General features: G+C 34.0%; 1 long non-coding RNA gene across 1 annotated transcript in view; it reads left to right on the plus strand.

Moving 5' to 3' along the window:
• LOC140641786 (uncharacterized) overlaps positions 1-13,238 on the plus strand; it is a 29,611-nt gene extending 16,373 nt beyond the window's left edge. The window contains exons 3-4 of the long non-coding RNA XR_012038373.1: positions 10,144-10,290; positions 12,897-13,238. This is a non-coding gene — a long non-coding RNA (uncharacterized lncRNA). The remainder of the gene's footprint in view (positions 1-10,143; positions 10,291-12,896) is intronic.
• The last annotated feature ends 604 nt before the right edge of the window (positions 13,239-13,842 follow it).

Raw genomic sequence — 13,842 nt, forward strand, 5'->3', positions numbered from 1 at the left:
TACAGGAATTACAGGGAATCATATAATTAATTCTCAGCTTCTTGCTCAGAGTAAGTGCTAGATGAAAAAAAAAAAAAAATGGTGGTAGTGGTTGTTATGAGGTACCCAAGCACAAAAAACTGACCTATTGGGCAATGCATGCTTAGTTTTTAGAACAGAATCTGACACACAGTAAGTCACTAATTAATGTTTCTGAATGCATGAATGTTATTTGAATTATCACAGAATCCAAAGGGGGAAAAAAGATTTTGGTTTAGTGGGATGCTATGACTTTTAATTGCATCCATACAAGAACAATCCTGAAATATTATTTTTTGGTTCAAGAAACCAAAGACTTTAACCAAGACTTTAAGTCACTGGTGATTTTATAGAATATCATCAATTCAGTAATAGGTGAGTATGAATTAGTGAGATATGGATAGAGAGAAACCTGTATAAAAACATATTTAGAGCAATTTGACAATAAATAAAGAAGATGGAAATAGGATTGTGGTTGAAGGAAGAAAATAGAGAATTTTCTCAGTTTTTTGGGGGTATTTTGTTTTGTTTTGTTTCTGAATTGGACTTGAGAAGAAGTAGTGAAGAAAGAGAAGTTAAAGGAACAGAGATATCATGGACAAATGAAGTCTGTGATGAGAAGAAAGCAAGAGAGAATATAGATGGAGAATTAGGTCACACACCAGTAGAACTTCCACTGATTCCATAAGGAAGAAGATGCAGAGATAAGTAGGAGAGTTGACTCAGTTGGCCTGAGTTATTCAATCTTTGAATATTTAAAAGCTAGACTACTCTTTGGCCAGGCCTAGGAGATAATTTCTGAACCCTTAAATTATTCTGCTTAATAAGCGTGTTTCTATATGTTTGAGGGCTTGACACATTCTGTACCTGTTTAACCAAATAAACTTATTTATTAATGTAATTCATAAAACTTCCCATATCCTATATATAACGCTTTGATTTTTCCATGACCACAACCAAGAAAGCTGGCAAATAAAGTCTTTACTCAAAGCAATACATGTCTAGGTGAAAGACATAAATTCTGTAACTATTGCAGAAAGAAAGACATGAAATTGGGTAATGGACCAATAAGAAAGATGCTATATGTGCATTTTACTTAGGCTCTATCATCTAGTTTATACCATAGTCTAATGAAAAAGAGTCCTAGATAGGTTAAACAAATTTCCTAAACCCACACAAGCAGTAAATGGCAGATCCAGGACACAAATCCAGCTAAATATGATCTCAAAGGCCATATAGTTTTCACTAGAGGAATGATTTTTAAATATCTAGACATTTTCAAGATGACTTGAGAATATCACAAAAGTTATAGTCCATAGAAAAACATACTAACAAGACTCCTCTTAAACTTCTGAGGGTAGTCTGTGAAGCCAAAAGTAGAACATTATAGTAGTAATTCTCAACAACATTATGAAGGATAACTTGTTCCCTAGAGCTTGATCAGAATTTATGTTAACTTAGGAGAGATGGATATAAACATGCACCTAAAATATATTACCTGCATCTACATCCTAGGCTGCCAGGCCACAGTTACAATGCATCAGAAGGCACATGGGCCTATTAAGTTAAACTCTCTAAGACCCCTTGAAATATACCTTGTTCTTCAAAATTTTCTTAGCTGCAAAGGATTTAAAAATAGAACCTCAGATTCTAATGTACCTTATTTCTCAGATTTTAAGCAATTTTTAAAATTGTCTCAAAAATAATATTTTAGAGGTGGGTAGGTATGTGTCTGCCTGTATGTTTGGAATGTAAAAGGACACATAGCATTCTTACCTTAAAAAATTTCTGAGAATTATAGGTTCTAATTACTAACCTTTAAAAAAAAAAAAGATTAGGAAATTGAATAAGGTATGGGTGGGAAGAAACAGCTCTCCTTAGATCTCAGAAACAAGTGAACCAATACTAATTACAAGAAGGTCAAATCCTAAATTGTTACACTTTCTCCAAGGTAACAAATTCTTTATTTAGACGGCATTCAAAAAAGCATGTAAATAGTTAACATTAGTTAATAATCTAGGGAAAAATTGTAAATGCAAATAAGATATTTAGAGAGATACTTTGATTATAAATACTGTAATTATCTTGGTAACATTCTATTATATCCATTTTAAAACTGGGTCATAATTTTTCACTAAGGAATGAAAGCATTACTTCTTTTTCCTTCCTTTAGGATACAGATTAGTTCAATCATCATTTTTTGACATTGCACTTACCCGGAGAAAATTATGGGGAATTAAATGTAAAAGCTTGCCTGTCCACCCACTGACTGCCCCAGTCCCTGGAGTTCCTCCCTTTCAGAGAAAATCATTTAGAATTAAATAATATTGGGGTTAGAAGGAGCCTTAATGGTTACCTACTTAAACCAACTGTGTGAAGCATGAATTGGATACTTGATTGTAAGGTGTGACCATTATAGCAGATGTAATTTCTTTTTTTTTAATTTATTTTTTATTGGTGTTGAATTTACCAACATACAGAATAACCCCCAGTGCCTGTCACCCATTCACTCCCACCCCCTGCAGATGTAATTTCAAGAGAAAAATAGTTAAGGCTCTAAGAAAGGTCCTGTTTATAACAATAAAAGTGGAGAAACTTTCACAAAAACTTTTAATCTGTGCAGGCTGGGACAGGATCACAGCATTCCTCTCACATCTAAAACTACAGAGAGATGCTGGTATACAGAAAAGGACAACGATAAAAAGAGAAAGACAAGAATCCTTGAGAAGCAGCTACCACACAATTAAGAGGGAATGATTTGAAAACCTCAAAGAAAATACCCATGTTACACACCTTGCTCCTGTGGGTGACTTATATATATTGTTCATTTACTTATTTTTGGAGTGGTGGTGGTAATAGAGGAGAAGCTACAAGGGAAGGAAAATCAGTAAATATCACATTCACCTGGAAGATTTGTATGACAATCCTTCCAGTTTGAAGGGTAAAATTCATAATTTTTAAAATTCTTATGTTGTACTATTCAAATTCATGATGCCTCTGTTTCTGTATAGTTGTGATTTGTGTCTGGGTTTGACTCCTTCAATGGATCAGTAAGTATAGGAACCTCATTTCATATAATAAGGCACCATCCTCACAGCATAAAGTATAAAGAGCAGAGCAATGCTGGGAATGCCACAGGCACCAAAAGACCTCTGAAGAAACACATGCAACTTGATTGTAAGACATTTTGACAGATATGGGAAAACTGATAGTTATGAGAATTAAGAGGATTTTATTGCACTACTTTTCTGGTACCAAACTTACCTGACTCATCCCTCCCATTAGATGTTCTATCTTAAAATGTCAAGGAATCTCAAAGTTTTAGATAACCAGTGAATTTTTGCTAAAATCCAATAAATTTATTATTTAGTCTATTTCATATCAGTTGCATGCTGAAATGAGTAATACAGTAAAGTTTCCTAAGTTTAACACAAACAAGAAAGTGTTTGGTATTACATTCTTTCTTTCCTTTGCTCCCCAACTAACTCCCCAACCATGACTCATGCAGGTGTCTACAACCTGAGCCTATACCCATTATCAGTTAATTCTGTGTGGAATTTTATTGTGTTGGATTCTTCCTTCTACTTGGGCAAAAATTTTAATCTCTTTTAATACCAGCTATTTCATCTATATATAACAAGGTTGCTATAAGGATTAAATTACACTTTCTATACGAATACTTAGACAAGTACTTGCAATATAAGAAGAATCCACTAGAAGTAAGCTATTAGTATTCTAACTATCAGTAATGCTGCTGGTGGTAGTGTTGCTGCTGCTATTACAACCACTACTACTAGTAGCAATTTCTAAACCAGAAAATAAGTGCTTTCTTAGTCTCTTGGTTTAGATTCACAATGCTGTAATATTGTTTATTTTAGCATGTTTCTTCTCTAAACCCTTGTATCTCTTTTCTGCTTCCTCCATTTGAACCACCAAGATCCATAAAATGAATCTTGGCTTCATAAGGGCTCGATACAGAAGTATTGTTCCATGGAGTCTTTTATGCCTCCCTTAGTCACTTAGTCAAACTGCTTACACTAGGCGAAAATCAGCAGTAATCAAAGCAACCCTGATAGTATCACTTTTAAGGTATTTTTAAAGATATTTTGGGCAGTATTGCATAGGGGACAGGTATCTAGATCTAAGTCAAGTGTTCTGAAACAATCATGATTTTGCCATCCAAAAACATCTGACAGTATTTTAAGATTCTGATGGTTGTTTTAGGGAAGAAGGGAGGTGTGCCTGTTATCTAGTGTGTAGAAACCAGAGATGAGGCTAAACATACTATATTTTGCAAAAACAGTCCTGAAGCAAAAAGCAATATGTAACCAATCCAAAGCATCAATAGTGACAATGTTTAGAAACTGATCTAAGTTGATGCATGTCAAAACAAAACATTATGTGGGGAAGCTAGAGTAGAGAGCAGAGGAGGCTCCAGGCAGAAATCAATATGTTAGCAAATTTTCTTGGGGAAAAAATGCATTTTCAAGGACAATAAAATTATTGCATCAGTAGAGTAGCTAACAAATATTTCCTCATTAGAATGAAATAAACAGAACAGTACAAAAACGTTGTAATGTACAAAGAAAGGATAGACTTGAGAAAAAAGGCACAGGGAAGGTAGAGAATTAGAGGCTGGCAGGAGTAGCACCAAAGGAGAAAAATAGTTGGTGAGATGGGATAGATAATGATTCACTTTCCTCATTGTGTATCCCATTTCTAAACCTCAAGCATGTTTTGTGATTGTTCCAATGTCCTGTAATGTGGCACCAGAAATCTGGGCTAGAATGTGTTTTCTCTATGGTTAATTGCCTTAAGCAGCACTCCAGATAATGTAAAACCATTTCTTTAGTCACATCCAAACTCAAACTCTACTCCTTGGAACATTGATTCTTTTCTACTTCCTCTTGTGTATAGTGGATCCCTTGTTTCTGTTTAATCACTGCCAACAGAGAAATCAAATATTATTGGCATTGATGAAACATCTATACAGCAATGAGGTAAGAGACCCTTAGAACCTGTTCTACTTCCCACTTTTCTACAATCCATTTTGTTGGCCAGGCCAACTCATATTGCATAGCATGAAATCCAATCATATAACCCCTCAAAAATGAAAGAAAGGAAGATAAAGGTAGCCTAGCTATAGTCCAAGAAGAAAGAGGAATAATGGTTGGTGATTATTTAGTAAACAAACTGGTAAAATATTCAGTGAGAATTGAATCTGTCATGGGATGTGCATGGAAGAGTTGCTCATCAAAAGTATAATCTTTCACTTATAATCTCTGCCCAAGTACCAAAGGATTTGGCTTCAGTATTATCATCTTAATTATCTTAATTAGTTTTTCCATGTGTATATGTGCATTCAACTTTACTCTTTATTTACTTGTTAGAAGGAAAATAAACTACAATTACAAAATCAGAGCTCTTTTTGTTATTAACCAAAAAGATACAATGTTTCAAAAAATATGGCTTAGTGGACCACTTTTTACACCATACATAAACTCAAAATAAACTAAAGGCCCAAAGTAAGACCTGAAACCACAAAACTCCTAAGAGAAAACATGGGAAATAATCTCTTTTACATCAGCCTTAGCAACATTTTAAGGCAAGGGGAAGAAAGACAAAATAAACTATTGGGACAAGAACAAAATAAAAAGCTTTCTCACAGTGAAAAAAAGCCATCAACAAAATGAAAAAGTAACCTATTCAATGGGAAAAGACATTTATAAATGATATTCCCATCAAGTGGTTAATATCCAAAATATATAAAGAACTCATATAATTCACTATCAAAAATACAAATAATCTGATTTTTAAAAATGGTTCTGAATAGATATTTCTTTTTCCAAAGAAGACACACCAATGGCCAACAGACACATGAAAAGATCTTTAACATCAATTATCATCAGGGCAATGAAAATCAAAACTACAGTGAGATATCATCTTATACATGTCAGAATGCCTAGTATCAAAAAGATAAGTAACAAGTGTTGGCAAGGATGTGGAGGAAGAGGAACTCTTGTACAGTGTTGAAGGGAATGTTAATTGGTACAGCCACTATGGAAAACATTATGGAAGTCCTTAAAAAATTAAAAATAGAAATACCATACAACCCAGTAATTCCATTACTGGGTATTTACTCAAAGGAAATAAAAAAAGTAATTTGAAAAGATGTTTCTGCAGCATTATTTACTCTAGCCAAGATATCAAAGCAATTTAATGTCCATCCATAGACGAATGGATAAAGAAGACATGGTGTACACACACACACACACACACAAACACACACACACACACACACACACACTATATAGCCATAAAAAAAGGACGAGACTTGCCATTTGTGACAACATGGATGGACCTTGAAGACATCACACTAAGTGAAACAAGTCAGAGAAAGACAAATACCATATGATTTCACTTATATGTGGAATCTAAAAAACAAAACAAACAAAAGCAGAAACATACACATAAACAAACTGGTGGTTGCCAGAGGAGAGGGGAATAACAGGATGGGCAAAAAATATGAAGGGGAGTGGGAGATGGAGGCTTCCAGTTATAAAATGAGTAAGTCCCAAGGATGAAGACACAACAAGGGAATATAGTCAATGGTACTGTAATAGTGTTGTATGGTAATAGATAATAGTTATACTTGTGGTGGCATAGCATAACTATAGAGTTGTCAAATCACTATGCTTTATATCTGAAATTAATCTAATATTGTATGTCAATTATACTTCATTTAAAAGAAAAGGAAAAAAAATATTAGTGAGGTCCTACCAGAGCTCATTTTCACATTTTAAACCCTGAATCCTTTCCTTCAAAAAAAAAAAATATTGTTTGGTCTTACCAAAAGATTTTCGGATTCCAGCTAGCACAAAATGGCCTCTCTCAGAAGTGCCTCTTTTGCTACTGTGAAGACATGAGTCTGGTTCCCACCTTCAAGTGTAGTCAAGAAAAGTGGAATGATGTATGGCTATAATGACCACCACATGAAACTTTCAGTGCATTCATTTGCACAAATCTCTATTGCATTTTCTAATCTCTGCAAATGTCAAGGTGACTCCAAAATCACTGATTCGGCAGATAAGCTCTAAACTAAAGATTAATATGTGGGAACCAAAAGTAAATTATTACTACAGTTCTCTCCAATTGTTTGACATGATTTAAATGAATACAGAATACACAAAACAAGTTCTGGAAGTCCAAGATAATCCTAATAATTCATAAACTAGAGAGCAAGCTTTTCAATATTTTCCTCATTTCAGAAATTTTGCTCCAAAAGTCTGGCTGTTATACATAATTTCAAAATCATTATTAGGTAAGCTTTGAAATGCAATTCATAGCTTTATTCAGAAAAATTCCTTATACTATATATTATTGTGGAGGGAAAAATACCCAACACCTGAACATCTTGTAAATTAAATGGAAAAACATTCCTAATGGTAGTTATTGATTTTAAGGGAATATAGTCAGTTTTTTAGAATATATATATAAAATGTCAACTGTGAGATAGTTGAAGAACATGAATCATATACACAGACCATGCTTTAAACCATTACTTTGGCTCATAAATATTTGTTCATTCATTCAGTAAATATGTCCCGCCTAATTTGCTGCAAAACTATAGGTAGATGGTTTAATAGTTTGACTTCTGCAAGTTTCATTTCATTACTCAAAAATAATATTAATATTATCTATCTTCAGGATGATTGTGAAACCTATATTAATACTCGTAAAAGGGCAAACAAAATGAGTATAAGATCTCTACTTCTCTTTAAATATGTGATCAAATGTCCAAATCTCAGGTGCACGGTGGCTCAGTTGTTGAGCATCTGCCTTCAGCTCAGTGATCCCAATGTCCTGGGATCGAGTACCGTATCAGGCTCCCCATTGGGAGCCTTTTTCTCCCTCTGCCTATGTCTCTGCCTCTCTGTGTGTGTCTCTCATGAATAAATAAATAAAATATTTTTTAAAAGTCCAAATCTCAGATGAGAAGCAATATGCTATCTTTAAAATGAAGGAGTCAGAAGTGAAGATCTTAAAATAGTTCCCATTAGCAGATTTCTTTTATAAATTCAAGAACAATATAATTCTGACAGAATGAATGCCATTACTTTGGTATAAGAAAATGGTTTAACTAATCTTAATCTTTCCACACTGGTTACAGAAGTGCCTCTTATCTGTGCTTCTTTTGTATTTTGTTTTGTTTTTGAGTTCTATCTTTACCTTCATAAACCAGCTAATTTTCCAAACCTATGACACTATACAAAAAAGCTTTTGTGAAGTAACTTTGACCCTCAGCCATAGGCTGGGTCAGAACAGACCCACTTCAACTATTCTCAGGCTCTCAGGTGGAGTAAAGACATAAGTCTAGACTCCTAAGCCCTACATTGCAATTCCTATTGATGAATAAAGGGATTTTTATTTTCTTTCTTTCTTCTTTCTTTCTTTCTTTCTTTCTTTCTTTCTTTCTTTCTTTCTTTCTTTCTTTCTTTCTTTCTTTCTTTCTTTCTTTCTTTCTTTCTTTCTTTCTTTCTTTTCTTTCTTTCTCACCAGTGGAAGTTCTTTTAAAAATAGCATATCACTTGAGAAACAAAAAAGTACCTGTTTATAACTTTTTCTCTTAAAAATCTTCTTGACCCCAAAGTAATTTTTCACTACATTCTTCCTAAACCCCATCTCTGCTCACTACTGGGCCCATTCATACACATTTATTCAAGAAGAGTGATGCCTATCTCTCCTACATTTCATAATTAATTCTTCCTGGAGCAAAAAATATCTTTTTGAAAGGTAATTTTTAAAATTGAATATGCAGAATTCGAGAGAGTAACGTGGAATTTAAGAAAACATGTAAGAATAGGGGGAAAAAAGGAGAGGCAAACCAAAAAACAAACTCTTAACTATAGAGAACAAACAGATGGTTACAACCAGAGAGGAGGTGGGTGGGAGAATGGATTAAATAGGTGATTGGGACTAATGAGTGTGCTTGTGATGAGCACCAGGTGATGTATGGAAGTGTTGAATCACTATATTGTACACTAGAACTAATATTACACAGTATGTTAATTAATTGGAATTTAAATAAAAACTTCAATTTTTTTTTAAATAAAGGGAGAGAAATTCCAAATCACCTATGATTTGACTACTAATTAGATGTTATCACATGTGCTTCACATCACACACACCCAAATACCACCGCTACCACCACAGATATAATTAAAACCTCCTTTGTTCTATTTTATTTTGTTATTTCCATTCCTTTTCTATAGTATTTTTCAGGAACATATTTTTATTATTTTCTATTAAATACAAGTTCACAAAAATATAGTATTGTTTTAATGATAGTCATATATCATTTTTCAAAGTACGTTAGTCGCTTGATGTATATAATGCATTCTAATTTTATGCAATGTTCAATTTGTTAAAATTCCACAACATCTTTATTCAATTTACTACTGATGGGGTATATAGGTTATTTCCATTATTCTTGATATTAAATTCAGTTCTGCAATGAATCCTGGTGCCCGTGTATCAGACTTTCTCTAGGGTATCTAACTAGAAGTGGATTTATTGAGTCATAAATAATTCACACTTTCACCTTCATAAGATATTGTTAAATGCTCTGCAGCATGATTTTTCCAATGTAGACACTCACAGGAATGGCTTTTTTTCCCCAGTTGATATTGCCAAACTTTCTAATTTTTTTGCTCTCTGATAGATTTGAAATAGTAGCTTATTGTGGTTTTAATTTTTCTTGTTCATATTTCGTGAGTTGAGTATTTTTAAAATGTTTATTGATCCTTCTGGCTTCCTCTTTCTCCATAATTCTTATATTTTTCCTTTTTTATATTAATTTTCTTCTCATGTAGTTTCAAAAAACTATTCTCAATATATATCATCTACAGTCATATATATGTTAATATACATTATCACCTCCCACTTTATGACTTGTCCTTTAGCATTGTTATATGGCACCCTACAGAAATTGTTTTTGATATAGTAAAACATGCCAGTATTTTATTTCTTAAATCATGCTTTTTATAAAACATCTTTAAAAGTTTTCTACTTTAAGGCATTTACATTCTCTTATAGTTTTACAATAAAGTATTATTTCACATTTAGGTCTTTAATCATCTGGAAAATCATGACAAGTTTTAATACCCACCAGGTAGAAGAAGCAGCTGGAAGCTTTTCTCCTTATATAAAAAAAAAAATCTGCCATGTACTAAGTGTCTGGATAAAGAATATACTGGAACATCCTATTACTGGGTTAGTCAAAATTAAATTTTATATTAAGATTAAATTCTAAAATAAACACACAAAGCAATAACCACCTACTGTCAAACCTGTTATTAAAAATTCTTTAAGAATGCATAATATTGGACTTCAATATACTACCTTTCTATCCATGTACTCAGATATTTCCCTTTATGTTTTTGAGTCAAATTATTTACTGAGCACAAGTTTCAGGGGGTATGTATTTTACTTCTTGGAATTATGGTCAGTACACTGAGACACATTGTTGGGATACAGCTGAGGATTGAAATATACTGTAGAAAACGATCTCTGTGGTGTCTGTATCATATGATTATTGACCACAATTTCTATTACTTTGATATTAAAGGGTAAAAGATTTTTGGGGACACCTATACAGATCCTGGCTCTGGTAGAAGTCATTGCTTATTAAATTAATAATTGTCATGTATGGTAAAGAAGAGCTCACTCAACTGAACATATGCAATTATTTCTTATACAGCTTTTTCTTGTGTAAGATGTTTCAATAACAGACATCCACTAAAGGAATCAGTGTAGAGAAGGGGATGTTGACTTTAGACCACAGCAGCAGAGCACATCAAGGGTGACTGAATGATGATCGGTGACATACAATGTGGCCTAGAATAAAAGGCAATGCCTGGCTAATAGTTACTAGTGCTATACTTTTGCTGGGTTTGAATTGGGAGGATAGATAGGACTTGCTTGTTGACAACATGCCAGGAAAGCACACAAAATGTAGCTGAATCATGTCAATGGCAAAACACATGAATGAAGGTCCTCAGACTACAACTGAAGTTTCTAGAGTCACTTCTGACTTTAGAATCATCAATACTGAGAACACTGAATAAAATAATAGAACACTACCTCATTATGCCAAGAGAGAGAGAACATTAGTGATAAAAAGCACATATAATGTTTGTGATGTGTTTCTATAAAACCGTCCATGGTGGGCTGAATGGAAGTCAGAGTTAGCAGGGATAAATGAAACACAGTCTATGGGAGGACTTCTAGGTTATGCCAACTGTCCTTTTGAAGGTTAGTGCAAGATTTATTCCTCAAAAAGGCTTAGATAAACTTGGCATTTATGATTCATGAAAGATCTTAGAAACAAGCAGGAATTCTGGGGTGGAAATGGCTCTTTCCCCAATATATCACAGATACAATTTTTATGATAAGAAGAGACCTGTAACTTTTCAGATTACAGATTACTACTGTGAGGCAGATTTAATTTTTAGAATATTTTATCTCATTTTAACTTTAAATCTGTCTCCCTTTTACCATTTCTCCATCCTTTCCTCTCATGAAGTTTCCTGACTACTAATTAAGTTTACCACATGCATCCTAAGCCAACTCTGTACGTTCCTGGGTATTTTCATGAGGATATATATTTCTGTCATTTTTGTACATCGAAGCAAGACCAAATAAAATGATGGTATGCTTTAAGGAAAAAAAAAGTATCTACTCATCATGACTAAGGTCAATGGTGAAGAAATGCAAAATTTTTCCATTTAGCTTCTCAGAGTTCATTGAAATTGTTGATAACTAAATTACACAGAAATATAAAAACCCTATAGATTTGCCCCAGTCAGCAGATAATGGGTAGCTCTCCCTTTGCTATACTTATAAAATAATTCTCTTAGTGCCAACAGGAGTTCACAAAATTCTAGTGCATTTACAAACAAATACAGGCAGGGGAAATTTGAAGTATGCTACATACATCACAGTTTAAGTAGCCTGAAATAATAATTTAATTGCTCTAAATTTATCTATACAAACACAGAAATGAAATCTCCTGATTACGGAAAAGAAATCTGAGATTCTGAGAGGTAAAACACTGTACAAAGACACACAGTGGGTAGATCTAAAGCTAGACTTTGAATTTAGATTTTTTAAAAGATTTATTTATGAGAGAGAGAGAGAGAGAGGGAGGGAGGTGGGGAAAGTGGCAGATGGAGAAGGAGAAGCAGGTGACCCAGTGAGCAGGGAGCCCGATGTGGGGCTGTGTCACAAGACCCAGGGCTCTTGACCTGAGTCAAAGATAGACATTTAGCTGAGTCACCCAGATGCCCTGATTTCTAGTTGTTTTTTTTTTTTTCTTTTTTTTCCACACCCTAGTATCCCTGCCTTTGTGTAATTTCTTTTCCTTGAGTTTGGGTAGGCCATGTAACTTCAAGTTATTCAAAAGGGAGATAGATTGTTCTTGGTGGATGTCACCCAATCAGAGAAGCCCCTCAAAACAGGGTGTAGAGAACAGAGACTCAAATCAGCAGGGATAAACACCTGTTTTCTTTGTTGCTGGCTTAGAATATACAAGTTGAAATGCATCCGACAACTCCAAAGAAATAGATTCTGGCTATGTCTCAGGATGCCTGGAATAGGTTCTTCCCTACACCAGCTTCCAGATGAATATACAGCCTGGTTTCAGCACTGATACCATTAGCAGAGAACCCAGAGAAATAGCAAGGAAAGGACTCAAAGAATAGGGGCTAGAGTAATGTAAAGAGAATTCCCTTATGTGATTGGAGGGTGATGTTAAGTATTAGATGGGTTCCTCAGTTCTAAAAATGAGTTTTTCCATTTTGTCTCTCCACATAATACAGTATGGACTTCTTCAGGATCTGATGGCTGGGTTCCAAGTGTGAATATCACGAGCGTGAGTGTGAGAACATGCAAGAATACACAATCATGCAAGGGAGAAGCCTTATGCTGTTTTCCCTTTAAAATGTAGCCTCATAACATGTAACCTAATGTTCACCACACTCGATTGTGTGGAAGAATCACAAACTTACCCAATTCACAGGGGAGGAAAAGGAGACTCAATCTATTGATGGAGGACTGCCATTGTTCCAGAAGAGCAAGTAGGACCATAAATATTTCTACAGCCATTTTGAAAAATACAATCTCTCACCTGTGTATTTCCTCTTCCCTCTAATATGTTTGGATCTAGGTTGACAAATAAGAAGTAAAGGACTACAGTCACTTATATATTATAGAATTCACTAAAATATTAATTTTAGCTATTCTGCATATTTTTAATTTAGACAAGATTCTGTAAAAATATGTGTATTTTTTAAACCAGGTACCTTCAAATCCTTATGATTTACAGGGACTCCCTTTTCTGCTGTTTCCTTTATAAATCTGTTTTGCTTCCCAGAAGTTTATGCTCCTAAGCTACAATCATCTTTACCTCTCAAGAGGTATAGTTTACTTTAAGAGCTGCTTCCCAAAGGATAATTTGCAAGTTTAAAACCTGAAACCGAATTAAAGATTTTTTTTTAGAAAGTTCTCCATACTTTTAGTTGAATTATCCTTCCAAACTTGGCTTTCACCAACTTCCTTATGTTTCAAGGTCATCTAAGTAGTGTTCTCTAAACATAAGACAAACTTGTCTCATTATCGATCCTTTCGCTAATCTCTCTTTATGAAAAATCTTTCACTTTAACTCTATATTGAAAATACTATATATATATATAATATATATATATATATATATTTTGGTTCCCACGTTAGACTTTCCCACATAAGATTCATTTTTCGATGTGTGGA

This window comes from Canis lupus, chromosome 10, assembly GCF_048164855.1.
Source record: "Canis lupus baileyi chromosome 10, mCanLup2.hap1, whole genome shotgun sequence".
NCBI lineage: Eukaryota > Metazoa > Chordata > Mammalia > Carnivora > Canidae > Canis > Canis lupus.